This window comes from Bombina bombina, chromosome 7 (genome assembly GCF_027579735.1).
Source record: "Bombina bombina isolate aBomBom1 chromosome 7, aBomBom1.pri, whole genome shotgun sequence".
NCBI lineage: Eukaryota > Metazoa > Chordata > Amphibia > Anura > Bombinatoridae > Bombina > Bombina bombina.
Genome location: NC_069505.1, coordinates 525,569,456 through 525,592,603, shown reverse-complemented (window position 1 = coordinate 525,592,603; position 23,148 = coordinate 525,569,456). Strand labels below are relative to the sequence as shown.

Sequence of the window (23,148 nt, the reverse complement as noted above, 5' to 3'; positions counted from 1 at the left end):
GCCTGTAAACAGGTGAATTTACCTGTTTGTGGGCGTGCAGTAAATTAGCACTCTACTTGTAATCTGTTCCATAATGGGCTGTATTACAAGTGGATTTTTGTGCTCCAATTAAAGGTCCAAAGTAATGTTTTTATCTCTTGAGCAATAGTTTAGTGCAGATGTTTCAGAACTACATTTACCATGATGCTTGACTGGACTTCAGAGTGCCTAAGCATCATGGGAAATGTAGTTCTGAAACATCTGGAGTGCCGTGGTTTACCATCACTGGTCTAGTGTGCGCTAACATCTGCATGTTGGCTAACGTTGCTGCGCTTAATTCCTTACATAATAGACTTCTATGGGAGAGAGGAGTAAAATTTGTCTTAGATAACACTCAAGCACTAAACTCATGAGTCCCAAAATTAGTAGAATTCTTCATTTAGTTCTGCGCTATACTATTTCAACAAAACTCAAAGGACCATTGAAGTGAAAGTAAATTTTTCTCTTCGATATTAATGAAATTCACTAATCATACCTAGATTAATAGTCGCTAACTTAAAAAAAAAATAAAAAAAAATATTTAGATTGTAAATCCCAAACCGTTTTCTATCCTTCCTCCACCCACCCGCTCATTTCCGCTCTTACGTGTACCTCCGTGCGCATTCTTGTGAATCGTCCTTCTATTGCGCATGTGTAGGCCTAAACTTCCCCGCAGTGATAGATATTGAGTCAATGAATCAAGATCATAGATAGAATGCGCATGCGTGTCTCATGAGCACGTATCTATAGAGCCCAATAATGCCGTGAGACACAGATGCGTATTTGTAACTTTGGGCGTAGCGCGAGTCAGTTGGGACGCCAGTGGGGGACCAATCAAAACGTTAATCAAGATAGTCGTCATTTTTAAACAATATTTTTTTTTATTACCAGTATAAAAGGTAGATTTCTGCATTTAATAGTAAGAAGTAAATAAATGATGAATGAAACTTAATTTCGATGTTAATTAAGATGCTGCATAGTGGTGCGTTATCGTTAACTTTTCATTTAAAGGATTCCAAAACTTTCTAATTTTTTGCACCCACAGATCACAAATATGAAATTTTGCATGTATAAATATTATAACATACCTATTTGCCTCTTGTAACGAAGCTTCTAAACTTGAGAATAATTAATTTTTGTTTTCGGATATTATGTCACATCAGACAACCCTCAAATATGGGAGGCGCGCAATCTGACAAACTTACCAACAGAAATTAAAATGTTTGCATCATTATCATTATTAAGCGTTCTTCTGACCATGCGCATATCGTTTTGTCTACCAACGCATGCGCATGCGCATATGCGTACGACTCCTCATTTACGCATACAATTTACTCATAGATTATGCTGGTCCGCATGTTTTCCTGCGGTGACGTCTGTTATGACGAGAAGGTTAAATCGCGCATGTGCATAGCAAAGAAAATTCGCCATCTTGATAACTGGAGTTATCGATGTGGATTGGAGGATTAAAAGTTATTGCCGGCTGGTGGGTTAGGAAATCAATAAAAATTCATAACTAAAAAACAGTTAATATATGAAGCGCTATTGTAATTACAAAATGCACATATTTATAGTGATCTGGCTATTGGAGGTCAATTGTTTTGTGGGTTTTGTGTCCCTTTAAGTTTGACATTTCAACAATGCAGCATAAATTGTTTCATTATTAATAATGAAACATTATTGCAATATACATTTAGTATTTATTTTGCTTCCTTTTGCTATAAAATACATCTGAAATGCACTTTCTGCCAGGGAGGCTTGGGTAAATACGTTTTAGCAAATTTTCTGTGAGCCAGTCTATCCACCCTCGTTCTCCCTCACTTAAAGGGACACTGAACCCAAATTTTTTCTTTTGTGATTCAGATAGAGCATGCGATTTTAAGCAACTTTCTAATTTACTCCTATTATCAAATTTTCTTAATTTTCTTGGTATCTTTATTTGAAATGCAAGAATGTAAGTTTAGATGCCGGCCCATTTTTGGTGAACAACCTTGTTCTTGCTGATTGGTGGATAAATTCATACACCAATAAAAAAGTGCTGTCCAGAGTTCTGAATAAAAAAAAGTTTAGATGCCTTCTTTTTCAAATAAAGATAGCAAGAGAACGAAGAAAGATTGATAATAGGAGTAAATTAGAAAGTTGCTTAAAATTGCATGCTCTATCTGAATCACGAAAGAAAAAATCTGGGTTCAATGTCCCTTTAAGCTGTACTCATTTACTCTTTTAAAGGGACACGAAACACAAACTTTTTTTTTTCATGATTCAGATAGATGGGCCTATTTATTAAGTGTCGGACAGACATGATATGCTGTCGGCATTTAACATTGCACAAGCAGTTCTGGTGAACTGCTTGTGCAATGCCGCCCCCTGCAGATTGGGTGTCAATCAACCCGATTGTAGCTTAAGACCGCTGCTTCTTAACTCCTGTATCCGGCGAGCCTTCAGGCTCACGTGGAAACAGTTACATTGGGGCCAATACGGGGGTTGTTAAATTGGCCCCAGAGCATGTGATTTAAAAAAACTTTCCAATTTACTTCTATTATCTAATTTGTTTTGTTCTATTGGTATCCTTTATTGAAACGGATACCTAGGTAGGCTCAGGAGCTGCTGACCATGCTATTGGCTCAGCTGATGTGTTCAGCTAGCACCCAGTAGTGCAATACTGCTTCTTCAACAAAGGATACCAAAAGAATGAAGCAAATTAGATAATAGAAGTAAATTGGAAAGTGGTTTAAAATTGTATTCTCTATCTGAATCATTATTATTTTTTTGTGTCCCTATAAATTGGATTATCAGTTTTGCATCAACAACCAAGATAGGAAAAGCATCCTTTGCAATAGCAATAGACATATTAATTAGTTTAGATGTAAATATCATTGTGTATATAGACATAGACCTATACATTTATATTTAGCTATTAGATGGATATTAGAAAGGAATATATGTCTGTTTGCTCAAATACCTATTAAATATATTATTACTAATTATTACTTATTATTGCAGGTGAAATGTTCTTAAGGGATAAAATCACTGTTAGAAGAAACCTGACTCATGGCAAATATAAGTACAATACATATATTTAGAACTTTATATAAATACATAAAGTGCCAAACATAGCTGAGAGTGTCTTAAGTAATGAAAACATACTTACCGAAAGACACCCATCCACATATAGCAGATAGCCAAACCAGTGATGAAACAGTTATCAGTAGAGGTAATGGAATATGAGAGTATATCGTCGATCTGAAAAGGGAGGTAGGAGATGAATCTCTACGACCGATAACAGAGAACCTATGAAATAGATCCCCGTGAGGAAAACCATAGAATTCAATAGGTGATACTCCCTTCACATCCCTCTGACATTGCTGTACTCTGAGAGGAATCAGGCTTCAAAATGCTGAGAAGCGCATATCAACGTATAAATCTTAGCACAAACTTACTTCACCACCTCCATAGGAGGGAAAGTTTGTAATAACTGAACTGTGGGTATGGTGAGGGGTGTATTTATAGGCATTTTGAGGTTTGGGAAACTTTGCCCCTCCTGGTAGGAATGTATATCCCATACGTCACTAGCTCATGGACTCTTGCCAATTACATTAAAGAAATCACTGCTAGAAGGTAGTCTCGTACAGAGACTTTAGTACACTTCATTGTGACAGGCAATGGGTCTCTGCAATGTGCAATGAGGGTTTAAAGGGACATCAAATACTTTGAGATAGTAATATAAAATGATAAATCAAATATATGCAAAATCCTCTGCAATATGTTTTCATGATTTATTTTGTCCCCTTTTCCTGTAATCCCATTCTGAAATTAGTAACATAGTAACATAGTAGATAAGGTTGAAAAAAAGACTGAAGTCCATCGAGTTCAACCTATACAAATCTAAAATACTTACAAAAAGCTCCAGTTAAGCTTAAATAACCCCATTAAAATGTGACCCATTTAATACTAGCAATCATATCCATGAATTTTGTTAGTATACAGAAACTTATCCAGACTATTTTTAAATGTAAATTGTGAGCTTTTAAGTTCCTGTTAGGACTGGAAGTGCAGAACACTGTTATATTCCACACAGCCATAGACTGGACACTCTAGTGATCTATTTATAACTGTCCCTAATTGGTCACAGCTGAGAAGGTAACCTAAGTTACAACATGGCATCTACGGCTAGTGTGACATGCCACCTTCTTGTGCGGAACGAAACGTGTGCGAGCAAAAGTCATCAAGCTCCCCAGTTGGAAAAGTCAGGAGGGATTGACTTCCCCAAATAACAGGTGGCAAAGTGGTTTAAGAAGCAGTGGTCTGATGACCGCTGCTTCTTAAATCTCGTGTACAGAATTGCTTAGGCAAACCTGCAGCCAACGGCGCTCTGACCCATTGATAAATGGTTTATCTAGTTGTGCAGGGTTTTAGATGTGAAGGTGAGACATACAAATGACAATACAAAGCTCAATAGATGTCCTCCAAAGGTTTTGAGTAATTTTCTGCCATACTGGCGACTATTTGATCATCAAAGGGAAATATAGATAGGAAAAGGAAACGTGAAGAGAAACGCGTGAAATACATTTTAAGGGACAAGAAACCCCCCAAAAAAGAAAATTTATGCTTACCTGATAAATTTGTTTCTTTTTAGACACGATGAGTCCACGGATTTCATCCTTACTTGTGGGATTACGCCTCCTGGTCAGCAGGAGGAGGCAAAGAGCACCACAGCAGAGCTGTATATATAGCTCCTCCCTTCCCTGCCAATCCAGTCATTCGACCGAATTTAGGAAGAGAAAGGAAAAGCCAAGGTGCAGAGGTGTCTGAAGTTTACAAAAATTAATAACCTGTCTCATAGAACAGGGCAGGCAGTGGACTCATCGTGTCTAAAAAGAAACAAATTTATCAGGTAAGCATAAATTTTATTTTATTTTTAAAGACATGGAAAAAAGTGTGAAGAGAGGACCAAGTTGCAGCCTTGCAACTCTATTCAACAGAAGCAGCATTTTTGAATGCCCAAGAGAAAGCAACAGCCCTGGTGGAATGAGCCATAACTCCTTCAGGAGGCTGCTGTCCAGCAGTCTCACATGCAAAACGGATGATACTCTTCAGCCAAAAAGAAAGAGAGGTAGCCGTAGCTATCTGACCCCTACGTTTTCCAGAAAAATTACAAATAGAGTCCTTAGTCGCTTGTAAGTAAAAATTTTAAAGCATGGACTACGTCCAAATTGTGCAGAAGATGTTCCTTCTGAGAAGGATTAGAACACAAGGAAGGAACAACAATCTCCTGATTAATGTTCTTGTCTGAAACAACCTTAGGAAGAAAACCAAGTGTAGTACGTAAAACCACCTTATCCGAAGGAAAAATAAGGTAAGGTGAATTATATTGTAATGTCGAAAGCTTAGACACTCTTCGAGCAGAAGAAATGGCAACAAGAAATAAACTTTCCAAGATAACAACTTAATATCTATGGAATGCATAGGCTCAAACGGAACCCATTGAAGAACTTTAAGAACTAAATTCAAACTCCATGGAGGAGCAATTGGTTTAAACACAGACCTTATTCAAATCAAAGCCTGACAAAAGGATTGAATATCTGGGACATCTGCCAGACGTTTGTGTAACAAAAACATAATTTATGCTTACCTGATAAATTTATTTCTCTTGTAGTGTATCCAGTCCACGGATCATCCATTACTTATGGGATATTAACTCCTCCCCAACAGGAAGTGCAAGAGGATTCACCCAGCAGAGCTGCTATATAGCTCCTCCCCTAACTGCCATTACCAGTCATTCGACCGAAAACATGCAGAGAAAGGAAAACCATAGGGTGCAGTGGTGACTGTAGTTTAATGGAAAAATTACCTGCCTTAAAGTGACAGGGCGGGCCGTGGACTGGATACACTACAAGAGAAATAAATTTATCAGGTAAGCATAAATTATGTTTTCTCTTGTTAAGTGTATCCAGTCCACGGATCATCCATTACTTATGGGATACCAATACCAAAGCTAAAGTACACGGATGACGGGAGGGACAGGCAGGCTCTTTATACGGAAGGAACCACTGCCTGAAGAACCTTTCTCCCAAAAACAGCCTCCGAAGAAGCAAAAGTGTCAAATTTGTAAAATTTGGAAAAAGTATGAAGAGAAGACCAAGTTGCAGCCTTGCAAATCTGTTCAACAGAAGCCTCATTCTTAAAGGCCCAAGTGGAAGCCACAGCTCTAGTAGAATGTGCTGTAATTCTTTCAGGAGGCTGCTGTCCAGCAGTCTCATAGGCTAACCGTATTATGCTACGAAGCCAAAAGGAGAGAGAGGTAGCCGAAGCTTTTTGACCTCTCCTCTGACCAGAATAAACGACAAACAGGGAAGACGTTTGTCGAAAATCCTTAGTTGCCTGTAGATAAAATTTCAGGGCACGGACTACATCTAGATTGTGTAGCAGACGTTCCTTTTTCGAAGAAGGATTAGGACACAAAGATGGAACCACAATCTCTTGATTGATATTCCTGTTAGTGACCACCTTAGGTAGGAACCCAGGTTTAGTACGCAGAACTACCTTGTCTGAATGAAAAATCAGATAAGGAGAATCACAATGTAAGGCAGATAACTCAGAGACTCTTCGAGCCGAGGAAATCGCCATTAAAAACAGAACTTTCCAAGATAACAACTTGATATCAATGGAATGAAGGGGTTCAAATGGAACCCCCTGTAAAACATTAAGAACTAAGTTCAAACTCCATGGTGGAGCAACAGTTTTAAACACAGGCTTGATCCTAGCTAAAGCCTGACAAAAAGCTTGAACGTCCGGAACTTCTGACAGACGTTTGTGTAAAAGAATGGACAGAGCTGAAATCTGTCCCTTTAAGGAACTAGCGGATAAACCCTTTTCTAAACCTTCTTGTAGAAAAGACAATATCCTCGGAATCCTAACCTTACTCCATGAGTAACTCTTGGATTCGCACCAATATAAGTATTTGCGCCATATCTTATGGTAAATCTTTCTGGTAACAGGCTTCCTAGCCTGTATTAAGGTATCAATAACTGACTCAGAAAAACCACGTTTTGATAAAATCAAGCGTTCAATTTCCAAGCAGTCAGCTTCAGAGAAATTAGATTTTGATGTTTGAAGGGACCCTGGATCAGAAGGTCCTGTTTCAGAGGTAGCGACCAAGGTGGACAGGATGACATGTCCACTAGATCTGCATACCAAGTCCTGCGTGGCCATGCAGGCGCTATTAGAATCACTGATGCTCTCTCCTGTTTGATTCTGGCAATCAATCGAGGAAGCATCGGGAAGGGTGGAAACACATAAGCCATCCCGAAGGTCCAAGGTGCTGTCAAAGCATCTATCAGAACCGCTCCCGGATCCCTGGATCTGGACCCGTAACGAGGAAGCTTGGCGTTCTGTCGAGACGCCATGAGATCTATCTCTGGTTTGCCCCAACGTCGAAGTATTTGGGCAAAGACCTCCGGATGAAGTTCCCACTCCCCCGGATGAAAAGTCTGACGACTTAAGAAATCCGCCTCCCAGTTCTCCACTCCCGGGATGTGGATTGCTGACAGGTGGCAAGAGTGAGACTCTGCCCAGCGAATTATCTTTGATACTTCCATCATTGCTAGGGAGCTTCTTGTCCCTCCCTGATGGTTGATGTAAGCTACAGTCGTGATGTTGTCCGACTGAAACCTGATGAACCCCCGAGTTGTTAACTGGGGCCAAGCCAGAAGGGCATTGAGAACTGCTCTCAATTCCAGAATGTTTATTGGTAGGAGACTCTCCTCCTGATTCCATTGTCCCTGAGCCTTCAGAGAATTCCAGACAGCGCCCCAACCTAGTAGGCTGGCGTCTGTTGTTACAATTGTCCAGTCCGGCCTGCTGAATGGCATCCCCCTGGACAGATGTGGCCGAGAAAGCCACCATAGAAGAGAATTTCTGGTCTCTTGATCCAGATTCAGAGTAGGGGACAAGTCTGAGTAATCCCCATTCCACTGACTTAGCATGCACAATTGCAGCGGTCTGAGATGTAGGCGTGCAAAGGGTACTATGTCCATTGCTGCTACCATTAAGCCGATCACCTCCATGCATTGAGCTACTGACGGGTGTTGAATGGAATGAAGGACACGGCATGCATTTTGAAGCTTCGTTAACCTGTCTTCTGTCAGGTAAATCTTCATTTCTACACAATCTATAAGAGTCCCCAAGAAGGGAACTCTTGTGAGTGGAAAGAGAGAACTCTTCTTTTCGTTCACCTTCCATCCATGCGACCTTAGAAATGCCAGTACTAACTCTGTATGAGACTTGGCAGTTTGAAAGCTTGAAGCTTGTATCAGAATGTCGTCTAGGTACGGAGCTACCGCAATTCCTCGCGGTCTTAGTACCGCCAGAAGAGCACCCAGAACCTTTGTGAAGATTCTCGGAGCCGTAGCCAATCCGAATGGAAGAGCTACAAACTGGTAATGCCTGTCTAGAAAGGCAAACCTTAGATACCGGTAATGATCTTTGTGAATCGGTATGTGAAGGTAAGCATCCTTTAAATCCACTGTGGTCATGTACTGACCCTTTTGGATCATGGGTAAAATTGTCCGAATAGTCTCCATTTTGAACGATGGAACTCTTAGGAATTTGTTTAGGATCTTTAAATCCAGGATTGGCCTGAAAATTCCCTCTTTTTTGGGAACCACAAACAGATTTGAGTAAAACCCTTGTCCCTGTTCCGACCGTGGAACTGGATGGATTACTCCCATTAATAAAAGCTCTTGTACGCAGCGTAGAAACGCCTCTTTCTTTATTTGGTTTGTTGACAACCTTGACAGATGAAATCTCTCTCTTGGGGGAGAGTATTTGAAGTCCAGAAGGTATCCCTGAGATATTATCTCTAGCGCCCAGGGATCCTGGACATCTCTTGCCCAAGCCTGGGCGAAGAGAGAAAGTCTGCCCCCCACTAGATCCGTTCCCGGATCGGGGGCCATCAATTCATGCTGTTTTAGGGGCACCAGCAGGTTTCCTGGCCTGCTTGCCCTTGTTCCAGGACTGGTTAGGTCTCCAGCCTTGTCTGTAGCGAGCAACAGATCCTTCTTGTTTTGGAGCAGAGGAAGTTGATGCTGCTCCTGCTTTGAAATTCCGAAAGGAACGAAAATTAGATTGTCTAGCCTTAGGTTTGGCTCTGTCTTGAGGCAGGGCATGGCCTTTACCTCCTGTAATGTCAGCGATAATTTCTTTCAATCCGGGCCCGAATAAGGTCTGCCCTTTGAAAGGTATATTAAGAAATTTAGACTTAGAAGTAACGTCAGCTGACCAGGATTTTAGCCACAGTGCTCTGCGCGCCTGAATGGCGAATCCGGAATTCTTAGCCGTAAGCTTAGTTAAATGTACTACGGCATCTGAAATAAATGAGTTAGCTAACTTAAGAGCTTTAAGCCTGTGTGTAATCTCATCTAATGGAGCTGATTCAAGTGTCCCTTCCAGAGACTCAAACCAAAATGCTGCTGCAGCCGTGACAGGCGCAATGCATGCAAGGGGTTGCAATATAAAACCTTGTTGAACAAACATTTTCTTAAGGTAACCCTCTAACTTTTTATCCATTGGATCTGAAAAGGCACAGCTATCCTCCACCGGGATAGTGGTACGCTTAGCTAAAGTAGAAACTGCTCCCTCCACCTTAGGGATCGTTTGCCATAAGTCCCGTGTGGTGGTGTCTATTGGAAACATCTTTCTAAATATCGGAGGGGGTGAGAACGGCACACCGGGTCTATCCCACTCCTTAGTAACAATTTCAGTAAGTCTCTTAGGTATAGGAAAAACGTCAGTACTCGACGGTACCACAAAATATTTATCCAACCTACACATTTTTTCTGGTATTGCAACTGTGTTACAATCATTCAGAGCCGCTAACACCTCCCCTAGTAATACACGGAGGTTTTCCAGCTTAAATTTAAAATTTGAAATATCTGAATCCAATCTGTTTGGATCAGAACCGTCAGCCGCAGAATGAAGCTCTCCGTCCTCATGTTCTGCAAGTTGTGACGCAGTATCTGACATGGCCCTAACATTATCAGCGCACTCTGTTCTCACCCCAGAGTGATCACGCTTACCTCTTAGTTCTGGTAATTTAGCCAAAACTTCAGTCATAACAGTAGCCATATCCTGTAATGTGATTTGTAATGGCCACCCAGATGTACTCGGCGCCACAATATCACGCACCCCCCGAGCGGGAGATGCAGGTACTGACACGTGAGGCAAGTTAGTCGGCATAACTCTCCCCTCGTTGTTTGGTGAAATGTGTTTAATTTGTACAGATTGACTTTTATTTAAAGTAGCATCAATACAGTTAGTACATAAATTTCTATTGGGCTCCACTTTGGCATTAGCACATATAGCACAGATGTCTTCCTCTGAATCAGACATGTTTAACACACTAGCAAATAAACTAGCAACTTGGAAATACTTTTCAAGTAATTTACTATAATATGAAAACGTACTGTGCCTATAAGAAGCACAGAAAGAGTTATGACAGTTGAAAGTTAATAAACTGAAAGGTTATAGCATCAAATCTTTGTAAAAAACACAATTTTAGCAAAGGCTTGTTCCCATTAGCGAAGGATAACTAACCCTGATAGCAGAAAAAAAAGTTACAGAAATAAACGTTTTTTATCACAGTCAACTACAATCTCACAGCTCTGCTGTGAATGATTACCTCCCTCAAAACAAGTTTTGAAGACCCCTGAGTTCTGTAGAGATGAACCGGATCATGCAGGAAATACAATGAGCTTCTGACTGAATTTTTTGACCTCCCCCTCACACACAACAGTGAGAGAGATCAGTAAACTGTCATAAATTAAATAAAACAACTGCCAAGTGGAAAAAATAATGCCCAAAACATTTTATTCACCCAGTACCTCAGAAAATGAAACGATTTTACATGCCAGCAAAAAACGTTTAACATAAATTAAGTGTTATTAAAGAGCCTGTTGCCAGTCCCTGCAAATTAGGCTAAAGTCTTATGCACACAGTATAATTCCAGTGAAGTGCCATTCCCCAGAATACTGAAGTGTAAAATATACATACATGACAGCCTGATACCAGATGCTGCTACTGCATTTAAGGCTGAGTTTACATTATATCGGTATGGCAGAATTTTCTCATCAATTCCATTGTCAGAAAATAATAAGCTGCTACATACCTCTTTGCAGATTAATCTGCCCGCTGTCCCCTGATCTGAAGTTTACCTCTCCTCAGATGGCCGAGAAACAGCAATATGATCTTAACTACGCCGGCTAAAATCATAGTAAAAACTCAGGTAGATTCTTCTTCAAATTCTACCAGAGAAGGAATAACACACTCCGGTGCTATTATAAAATAACAAACTTTTGATTGAAGGTATAAAACTAAATATAATCACCATAGTCCTCTCACACATCCTATCTAGTCGTTGGGTGCAAGAGAATGACTGGTAATGGCAGTTAGGGGAGGAGCTATATAGCAGCTCTGCTGGGTGAATCCTCTTGCACTTCCTGTTGGGGAGGAGTTAATATCCCATAAGTAATGGATGATCCGTGGACTGGATACACTTAACAAGAGAAATAGATAAGGCAGAGATCTGACCCTTTAGGGAACTCACTGATAAACCCTTCTCCAATCCTTCTCGGAGAAAAGACAAAATCCTAGGAATCCTGACTCTACTCCATGAGTAGCCCTTGGATTCACATCAATAAAGATATTTACGACTTATCTTATGGAAAATCTTCCTAGTTACAGGCTTACACACCTGAATTAAGATATCAATGACCGAATTAGCGAAACCTCACTTGGCTAGAATCAGCCGTTCAATCTCCAAGCAGGCAGCTTCAGAGAATCTAGATTTGAATGATGAAAAGGTCCCTGAATCAGAAGATCCTTTCGAAACGGAAGCCAAGGGGGTACCATGTCTGCATACCAGATCCTGTGAAGACAGGCCAGAGCTATGATAATCACTGAAGTCCCTTTACTGTTTGATCCGGACAATCACTCGAGGAAGGAGAGCAAACGGAGGAAAAAGATATGCTAGATTGAAGGACCAAGAGGCCACCAGAGCAGCTATCAGAACCGCCTGAGGATCTCTGGATCTCGACCCGTACCTCGGAAGTGTGGCATTTTGTCTGGCTGCCATGAGATCCAACTCCAGCTGACCCTATTTGAGGATCAGACTGGAGAACACATCCGGATGAAGACCCACTCCCCCGAATGAGAGGTCTGTCTGCTAAGAAAATCTGTCTCCCAGAAGACCACTCCTGGGAAAAGAATTGTCGACAGACAACAAGAATGGGTCACCACTCACTGAATGATTTTGGAGATCTCTGTCATCGCCAAGAAACTCCTTGTTCTCCCTGATGATCGATGTAGGCAACTAACGTTATGTTGTCCTACTGGAACCTGTTAAACTGAACCGAAGTCATCTGAGGTCAGTCCAGGTGAGCATTGTAGGTCGCTCTCAGATCCAGAATGTCTAAGATTAAGAAAAACTCTGCCTGAGACCAAAGCCCCCGAGCCCTCAGAGAGTCCCAAACTGCTCCCCATACCAGAAAGCTGGCATCTGTTGTCACAATCTCCCAGTATGTTCTGTGAAAACATGTTCCCTGGAAGAGATGAGCTAGTGACAACCACCAACGAAGAGACTCATTTGTCTCCCGGGCTAACAGAAGTCAAAGGGACAAGCTCCAAATAATTTTTAAACAAATCCAACTGCAGAGCTCTGAGATGAAAGCAAGCAAACGAGACAATGTCCATTGCCGCTAACATCAGATCTATTAACTCCATGCATTGAGCCACTGAAGGGCGAGGAGAAGATTGCAGAACTAGGCAAGAATTGATACTCTTTAACTACCCGACACCTGCCATAAAAAACTTCATAGACAGATGATCTATAATGGTCCCTATAAAGGTCACTCTTGTAAGAGGAACTAAAGGGCTCTTTTGTAGATTTATCTTTCACCCGTGGGACCTTAAGAAAGTCACTCGAGTGATTTTGCTAGCTGAAAGGACAGTGCCTGAACTAGAATGTCATCCAGAGACAGCGCCACCGCACTACCTTTGGAGCAAAGTACTGCAAGCAGAGACCCCTGAACCTTTGTGAAGATTCTGGGAGCCGTGGCAAGACCCAAAGGAAGAGCCACAAACTGGAAATGTTTATCCAGAAAAACAAACCTTAACAACCTGTGATGGTCCCAGAGAGAGGGAACCTGCAAGTACGCGTCCTTTAATTCTTAATTGATCCTCTTGAACCCAAGAAAGAACGAAAACGAATAGTTTACCACTGGAAGGATGGTCCACTAAGAAATTTGTGTAGACTCTGAAATCTAAAAGACGGTCTGAAGGTTCCCTCCTGTTTTGGGAACCCCAACCCGATTGGGATATCAAACCCAGAACCTGTACCTGCATGGGAACTGGAACAATTATTCCCAGGTCTGAGAGGTCTCCTACACATTTTAAGAACGGCGGATCAGGAGCATGTCCTTCAAGTTGTCCTGAGTCAACATCAGGCTATGATCCTTTTTTTTTTTTTTTAAAAACTTAAAATTTTCAAAAAACATTATTTCCCTCAAGCCAGGTCCCAACAGGGACTTCACCTTGTAAGGAATCACTAAATTTTAGACTTAGAGCATACCTCCTTGGAACAAGGCTCTAACCATAAAGCCCCGTGAGCTGGAACAGAACAAACTATGTTCCCATTCTGATAAATTAAAGAATTTGAAATAAAGGAAATAGTTAAATTGAAAACCTTAATCCTGTCCTGGATTTTATCCAAGGAAGTTTCTGATTTAGTAGCATTAGACAATGCGTCAAGCCAATCCGCCGTCGCACTAGTGATGGTAGACAAGAACACTCCTGGTTGCCAGTGTAAACCCTGGCGTACATCCCACATGTAATCTTTGTCCATGGGACCTATCCTCTAAAGGTATAGTAGTTCACGGATCCAAGCTGAAACTACTCCGTCCCCCCTTAGAAAATGTTTGTCCAGCCTCTTTAGCTGAGTCAGTGATGGGAAACAGTTTTGTACACATAGGGAATGCCTCCATCCTTATATTCACTGGACGCACTTAGTATAGATTATACCGGAAATGTCAAAACTGGACGTACTATGTTGGGGACGCCCAGGATAGATAAAATCCTAAAATAACATTCCATCTGAGTCTGAAAATTCTCTCACAGACAATCCCAACGTACTTTCCTCCTTCAGTAACATGTAAGAACCATGAGGAAAAGCAACTACAAAAATAATTCCTCTGGTAATGTTTTCTACCTCGTAGGAAAAAAACATATAATGTATCATAACTCCGAGTAGAGTGTAAAAGGAAGCGCAGTGCACTGCATGTGGGCCATTCATTTTTGTGGGACACTATAGGAGAAAATTGTGGCAAAACTTGACTATCCTCAACAGACTCCTAAACAGCAATCCCTTTAGAGGGAGTAGGATAGGAAAAATATCTTAAGAAAATTTACACGTAAAAAATGTTACTGTCTCTTTAACCTTAAAAGTAACTTTATTGTTGTGTGCTTTTGTTCCATCCTAAGACACAAAGGATGAATTAACAAATAAACAGCTGAAATTCTTCAATAAAATGTACACATAAAAAAACGTTACTGTCGCTTTAAATCTTAAAAGTAACTCTTTATTTGTTGTGTGCTTTTCCATCCAAAGTCACAACGGATGAAGCTGAAATTCCGTTAATGAAAGTAACAGCTAAACAAAAGATACTGTTTATTTACATTTTAAACTGCAATCTTTTATTTTTGTATGCAGCAAACAAATAAACAGTGAAACAAATGCAACTAAGAATACCAGATAAAAACGTTAACTAGCTGAATATTCTTAAAGGAACATTAAACCCACATTTTTTTCTTTCATTATTCAGATAGAGAATACAATTTTAAACAACATTCAAATTTACTTCTATTATTTAATTTGCTTCATTCTTTAGATATCCATTGTTGAAGAAATAGCAATGCACATGGGTTAGCCAATCACACAAGGCATCTATGTGCAGCCACCAATCAGCAGCTTCTGAGTCTATCTAGATATACTTTTCAACAAAGAATACGAAGAGAAGGAAGCAAATTAGAAAGTTGTTTAACCCCTTAATGACCACAATGTACCCTGTATGTCACTGGTCGTTAAGGGTTTTTTCAGGACATAATAGCACAAGTCTAGCAAGAACACGCTATTAATGCACTCCCTCCAGCAGGCTTTGTAGAATAGAGCAGTCTCAACGCTGGTGGCAAGACCGCGCTATAAAACAATCAAGTCCCAAAAAAAGGCCAGTGACATACAGGGTACGTCGCTGGTCCTTAAGGGGTTAAAATTGCATGCTCTTTCTAAATCATGAAAGAAAACATTTGGGTTTCATGTCCCTTTAATGCTTATACATTCCTAAAAAACGTCATGTACCCTTTCTAAATGAAGACATGACAGTCTGAAAAAGAAACAGATTCTGAGCGCGGTTGAAGCGCTACCCGGACCCACCTAGGCTAACAAAACTGCGTATCTACTCAGAAAAATACGTTCTAACTCATCAAACATAGATCCGCCCTTCGTGGGCGTGATAATCACACCCCAGATCCTGCATAATGAAATGCCGTAGAAATATGCGTCGCTGAGAGAAAGAAAAAGGGCGCCAAAACGAAACCCCGCCCATCGTGGGCGTAATCTACCCACTCTCCTGGTCGCCATTATAATGTTTTAGAAATAGACTACCGGGAGGTGTCCTAAGCCTGGGGACAAATCGTAACACAAGATAAAGAAAACAAATATGCACAACATAAAAAACATTAGCCCTCTCCTTTAATCACAGAGCATACCCCTCATGGTGTCCTCTCGAATAAAGTGTCCCCCAAAGCCACTCTCCTGAGCCCCAGTGCCTGCTATAATCATGCTGTCAGAAAATCCTCCTAAAACAGTCTATAGGAGATATTTGTCCCAATAAAGTGCTATACTTCCTCTGTCCTGAATCCTCTGTGTGCTTCAGACCCAGAATAACAAAGTCAGCACTTACCTTTACCTTCTGTCCGACAGCAGGGCAGCACAGCAGGTTTAGGAGGTCCTCTCCCTCCCATAGCCCTGTGGAAGATGAACAAGTCTGAGTTAATTTTGCTTAGGCTATAAGGACAAGGGCAGAGATGTCCCACAAGTTCCCATTGCTCTAAAGCCACCACTGCTCTACTGAAGAGACTGATATGAACTACGGCTACACCCTAGAACAAAGCAGTACTCTCTGGCACTACTTTAAAAATAATAAACCCTTGATTGAAGAATCTTTTCTAACACCTCACTTTACCTCTTCCTATCACTAACGTAGGCAAAGAGAATGACTGGGGTGGGAGGGAAGGGAGGAGCTATATATACAGCTCTGCTGTGGTGCTCTTTGCCTCCTCCTGCTGACCAGGAGCCGTAATCCCACAAGTAAGGATGAAATCCGTGGACTCATCGTGTCTTTAAAAAGAAAAATATTTCATGATTCAGATAGAGCATTCAATTTGAAACTACTTTCCAATTTATTTCTATTATCTAATTTGTTTCATTCTTTTTGTATCCTTTGTTGAAAAGCATACCTAGGTAGGCTCAGAAGCACTGCACTTATATACCCTCTTTTTACTGGCTTTCGGGTTTGCTCCCAGTAGTGCATTACTGCTTGTTCAACAAAGAATACCAAATTAATTAAGCAAATTAGAAGACAGAACTGAATTGAAAAATGGTACGCGCCGTCTGAATCATAAAAATAAAGTGTTTGGGTTTCCTGTCCCTTTAAGAAGAATAAAATAGACATTAGAGAGTTATGTGTGGGGACATGAGAGAAAGTGTCGTCCATGTGTGGGACAGGTGTTTGTGCTTTTTTGTATTCTAAAATGTTACCTCTAAGTGTATGCTGTTGGCATTTATCGATGTGCGGCGGACATGATGCGCTACATTGTATCATGTCCGTCCGCACTTTAATAAATCGGCCCCTAAATGTGTGCTACATCTTTTATGCCAAATAGCACTTATATACCAAATACTACCGTACTGAAATGAATTGCATTACTGTAACAACAATAGTAATAATAATATGAATAATGTGATCCATAACCTTATAGTTTGATATCATGTTAACCCAAATAATATGTTGTACAACTGTTCTGACACTTTATTTTCAGGAAGAAGTTAAATGAATCATAAATTCTTCTTTTTTTCAGGCAGAAAAGAAAAGTTCATATTTATAATCTTTATTTATTTTTTTCCTACAAGTAAATTTAGTATTTGGAGGAGGGATAAATCCAAAACCTTTCACATGACCAGGCAACAAATCAATTCATTACCCAGCTTCCATTTCTGTTGGAACAAATATGGCATCTAATGGCATCTTTATAGCGTAACTGATTCGAAAGCAAAGCAATTAGCTGAAGGTTTATAACAGCAACATTTATTATTTAAGTGAAATCAGATCATCAGGGAGAAAAACATGAAGGGTTTTAAATGAGTGGAAAAGTCATATATAAGTAATCAAGACAATAGCTTGCTTTTTTTTCCATGACTGGTAGATCAATTTACAGAAGATTGTTGGCCTTAGAGAAAGTGGCATATTTTAACACACAAGATATTTTTCTTCCCGTCTCTTAAAGGGACATTAATAAAAAATGAATTCTCCATAAATTGATTAATTATAAGTAGTAGATTTTGACTTTGTATTGTAGTTTTATTATTTTGTTTTGATTTTCCTGCAATTTAACTGTGTAAATTATAGATTCCGCCCCCCAAGACAGGTTTTAATGTATATAGAATAATTTTAACCTTTCAACATGCTACACAGTGATTGTGATTGTTTATATTTTACCGCTTACTGGCCACAGAAAGATAAGATCAATTATGCTCAATGGTCTTTTCAAGGTGTGTGCCAATGAACTACAAAACAATACTAATTTCACAAACAAAATGGCTGTGAAAATGATTTAAAAAAATGTATTTTGTATGTAGATCTTATGCAATGCAGTGCTTAATATTTTTTCATGATTCAGATAGTATATAAAATAAAGAAAAAAAAACATTCAAATTTACTTCTATTTATCAAATTTGCTTCATTCTCTTGATATCCTTTGCTGAAGGACCAGCAGTACACTACTGGGAGCTAGCCAATAGCAAAAGCCATATATGTGCAGCTACCAATCAGAAGCTAGCTCCCAGTAGTGCACTGCAAATTATGCAACAAAGCAAATTATATAATAGAAGTAAAGTTGTTTAAAATTGCATGCTCTGAGCCATGAAACTTTCATTTTGACTTTAACTTCCATTGGAAGTGATAGTAAAGATTCCAACAACACAATGAGCGCCGGATCACAAGGGGAGCACTATTTAACGCTCCAGCTCGATCGTTTACTGTGCAGGTAGTAAGCTTTTTGCATGCATAGCGTTGCAATTGTATTGAAAGTAAACTGTTTTCACTTGCACACTATCCTGACTAGCACAAAAAGCCAAACTCACAATATTGTGTGCGCGTTCACATATTCCCCCATAGAACTCAATGGAGCAAAAAAACACCCTATTTGCGCCCTAAACCCACATGAAAAACAAAATGTATGCTTACCTGATAAATTTATTTCTCTTGTGGTGTATCCAGTCCACGGATTCATCCATTACTTGTGGGATATTCTCCTTCTCAACAGGAAGCTGCAAGAGGATCACCCACAGCAGAGCTGTCTATATAGCTCCTCCCCTAACTGCCACCTCCCAGTCATTTGACCGAAGACAAGCAAGAGAAAGAGAAACTATAAGGTGCAATGGTGACTGTAGTTTAAAAATAAAAAACACCTGCCTTAAAATGACAGGGCGGGCCGTGGACTGGATACACCACAAGAGAAATAAATTTATCAGGTAAGCATAAATTTTGTTTTCTCTTGTAAGGTGTATCCAGTCCACGGATTCATCCATTACTTGTGGGATACCAATACCAAAGCTATAGAACACGGATGAAGGAAGGGACAAGGCAGGCGCTTAAATGGAAGGCACCACTGCCTGTAAGACCTTTCTCCCAAAAATAGCCTCTGAAGAAGCAAAACTATCAAATTTGTAGAATTTAGAAAAGGTATGAAGCGAGGACCAAGTCGCCGCCTTACAAATCTGTTCAACAGAAGCCTCATTTTTAAAAGCCCATGTGGAAGCCACCGCTCAAGTGGAATGAGCTGTAATTCTTTCAGGAGGCTGCTGGCCAGCAGTCTCATAAGCTAAGCGTATTATACTTCTTAACCAAAAAGAAAGAGAAGTTGCTGAAGCCTTTTGGCCTCTCCTCTGTCCAGAGTAGACAACAAACAATGCAGATGTTTGACGAAAATCTTTAGTAGCTTGTAAATAAAACTTTAAAGCACGAACCACGTCAAGATTGTGTAATAGACGTTCCTTCTTTGAAGAAGGATTAGGACACAGTGACCGAACAACAATCTCCTGATTGATATTCTTATTAGATACCACCTTAGGAAGAAACCCAGGTTTGGTACGCAAAACTACCTTATCTGCATGGAAGATCAGATAAGGGGAATCACACTGCAAGGCAGATAACTCTGAAACTCTTCGAGCCGAAGAGATAGCTACCAAAAACAGAACTTTCCAAGATAAAAGCTTAATATCTATGGAATGCAGAGGTTCAAACTGAACCCCTTGAAAAACTTTAAGAACTAAATTTAAACTCCATGGAGGATCAACAGGTTTAAACACAGGCTTGATTCTAACTAAAGCCTGACAAAACGCCTGAACGTCTGGAACATCCGCCAGACGCTTGTGCAAAAGAATAGACAGAGCAGAAATCTGTCCCTTTAAGGAACTAGTTGACAATCCCTTCTCCAATCCTTCTTGGAGAAAAGATAATATCCTGGGAATCCTGACTTTACTCCATGAGTAACCCTTGGATTCACACCAATGAAGATATTTACACCATATCTTATGATAGATTTTCCTGGTGACAGGCTTTCGAGCCTGAATTAAGGTATCAATGACCGATTCGGAGAAACCACGTTTTGATAAAATCAAGCGTTCAATCTCCAAGCAGTCAGACGCAGAGAAATTAGATTTGGATGGTTGAAAGGACCCTGAAGTAGAAGATCCTGCCTCAGCGGTAGAGTCCATGGTGGAAGGGATGACATGTCCACCAGTTCTGCATACCAAGTCCTGCGTGGCCACGCAGGTGCTATCAAGATCACCGAAGCTCTCTCCTGCTTGATCTTGGCAATCAGACGAGGGAGCAGAGGAAACGGTGGAAACACATAAGCCAGGTTGAAAGACCAAGGCGCTGCTAGAGCATCTATCAGCGCTGCCTTGGGATCCCTGGACCTGGATCCGTAACAAGGAAGCTTGGTGTTCTGACGAGACGCCATGAGATCCAGTTCTGGTTTGCCCCAAAGTTGAATCAACTGTGCAAACACCTCCGGATGGAGTTCCCACTCCCCCGGATGAAAAGTCTGTCGACTTAGAAAATCCGCCTCCCAGGTCTCTACTCCTGGGATATGGATAGCTGATAGATGGCAAGAGTGAACCTCTGCCCATAGAATTATTTTTGAAACCTCCAACATTGCTAGGGAACTCCTTGTTCCCCCTTGATGGTTGATGTAGGCTACAGTCATGATGTTGTCCGACTGAAATCTGATGAACCTGACCGCAGCTAGCTGAGGCCAAGCCTGAAGAGCATTGAATATCGCTCTTAGTTCCAGAATGTTTATCGGAAGGAGTGTCTACACTAATTCACCACATCTCTCTAGCTACTTCCCTTGTCGAGAGCTGCAAGAGAATGACTGGAGGTGGCAGTTAGGGGAGGAGCTATATAGACAGCTCTGCTGTGGGTGATCCTCTTGCAGCTTCCTGTTGGGAAGGAGAATATCCCACAAGTAATGGATGAATCCATGGACTGGATACACCTTACAAGAGAAATATAAATATTTTACATCCCAATTTTCTTTAAATAGTAGGATATGTTCTATGTATTCATAAATACATATATAAAATGGTATTTTGGTACAAGATAATATTTATACTTATGTATATATATATATATATACACACACACATGATTATATAAAGGTATAGATATATACAGATATTTATAGAAATATCTATTTAGACATACAAATAACATATTCCGCTATGTACAGAACATTTGAATATAAAATATTTACATTAAACACATAGTTAAAACCTTTATTAAAAACAAATATTACATAAATATGTTTTTTCATGTTTTAATCTACTTAACTGCAAAGGGCCCCAATGCCTAACATAAATACAGTGTGTATATATATATATATATATATCAGGGGCGTGTTAATGGATAGGCCAACAAGGCCGGTGCCTGGCCGGCACTTGCCCCAGTCGCTGCACGAATATGTTTTGCCGAGGTCACGTGATGTTTTGAAACAGCCACCTTCCTGTCTGTTGGGGCACACATGGATGGGAGCTCCCAGGCAGACGAGAAGAAGTGAGTGTGACAGGAGACGGAGACTCACTGATCGGTGCGGTGGAGAGTGGCCAGCGGGCGAAAGGGAGTCAGTCAGTCAATCAGCTGAGTGGACAGTCTGGGACTCCTCACGACTTAACTCAGGTAGGGCCAGGGCACTGCCACAGCCGTCAGCGCCACTGAATATTGCTGAGAGACCCAAGGGAGTCAGAGAGAGACTTAGAGCTAGCCGCTGCCACAATGTCTGCAGTGTTTTTCCTTTGTAATTGCTTGTTATGATAACGAATTAAACACTTCATAATAATATAGTATTTTTTCCACTGCAGATAGAATAGGTCTAGGCTACCTATCATATCTGCAGTGGAAAAAAATGCTATGTATTAAAGTGTTTAATCGTTGATTCGTTATCATAACTTCGTATTTATCAAGCAATTGGAAAGGAAAAACACTGCAGACTCGTGCAGACAAAATCAAGATAATTAAATCAAATAATCTATAATCTACGATATTTCCAGTCTTCAGTGTTGTTGACTACTTGAGTTGACTTGCATATGAGCCCCCCTTCTAGCCCCCATATAAAGAGATATCTATCTTATGTACAGTAAAGTTGTAAACTAAGCTGTATTACTTAGCTCATTTCTGTTTTATTAAACGGTACCGTACTACCTGTCTTCAGCCCCCCTTAGCTGTTTACAAAGTATTTCCTAAGTATTGTGGAAAGAAGAGCAAACATTTCTTTGTTAGGGAGTGAGAGTTGTGGTTCTGGCTTAGCTGCAAAAATGGGCATGGAAGCATTGATTGAACTGAAATCATTTGAACAAAAGTTAAAGGGACAGTCTAGTCCAAAATAAACGTTCATAATTCAGATAGAGAATGTAATTTTAAAAAACTTTCCAATTTACTTTTATCACCAATTTTGCCTTGTTCTCTTGGTATTAGTTGAAAGCTAAACCTAGGAGGTTCATATGCTAATTTCTTAGACCTTAAAGGCCGCCTCTAATATGAATGTATTTTGACAGTTTTTCACCACTAGAGGGCATTAGTTAATGTGTATCATATAGATAACATTGAGCACATGCACGTGAAGTTACCTAGGAGCCATCACTGATTGGCTTAAATGCAAGTCTGTCAAAAGAAGTGAAATAAGGGGGCAGTTTGCAGAGGTTTAGATACAAGGTAATCACAGAGGTCAAACATATATTAATATACCTGTGTTGGTTATGCAAAATTAGGGAATGGCTAATAAAGGGATTATCTATCTTTTAAAACAATAACAATTCTGGTGTAGACTGTCCCTTTCAATTGAATGATTCCTTTCTTTGCTTAGCATTTTATGCGTTATACTCTACTAGTGTAACTTCTGGCTAAAAAATGTAGGTTTGTAGATCTGATCTCTGGTTAATTTTGTAAGTGCTAATTTCTACTGCCTGGTTGTTTATGACGCGCCCGCAAACGGGTAAATTTGCCTGTTTGTGGGCATGCGATAAATTAATGCTCCACTTGTAATCTACCTCTCAGTGTGTTATTGAAATCTTTAATATGACTTTAATATGTTTAATAATGTTGAGAAACCCGTGCACACTCCTGAGCTATTATGAGTCTACCTAGTTTTACTCTTCAATAAAAGATACCAATAGAACAAATTAAATTTGATAATAGAAGTAAATTGGAAAGTTGTTTAAAATTGCATTTTCTATCTGAATCA

General features: G+C 40.1%; 1 protein-coding gene across 3 annotated transcripts in view; it reads right to left on the bottom strand.

The window, feature by feature from the left end:
- The window catches only part of CCDC9 (coiled-coil domain containing 9), a 453,629-nt gene that overhangs the window by 1,023 nt on the left and 429,458 nt on the right, over window positions 1–23,148 (bottom strand). The window lies entirely within an intron of this gene.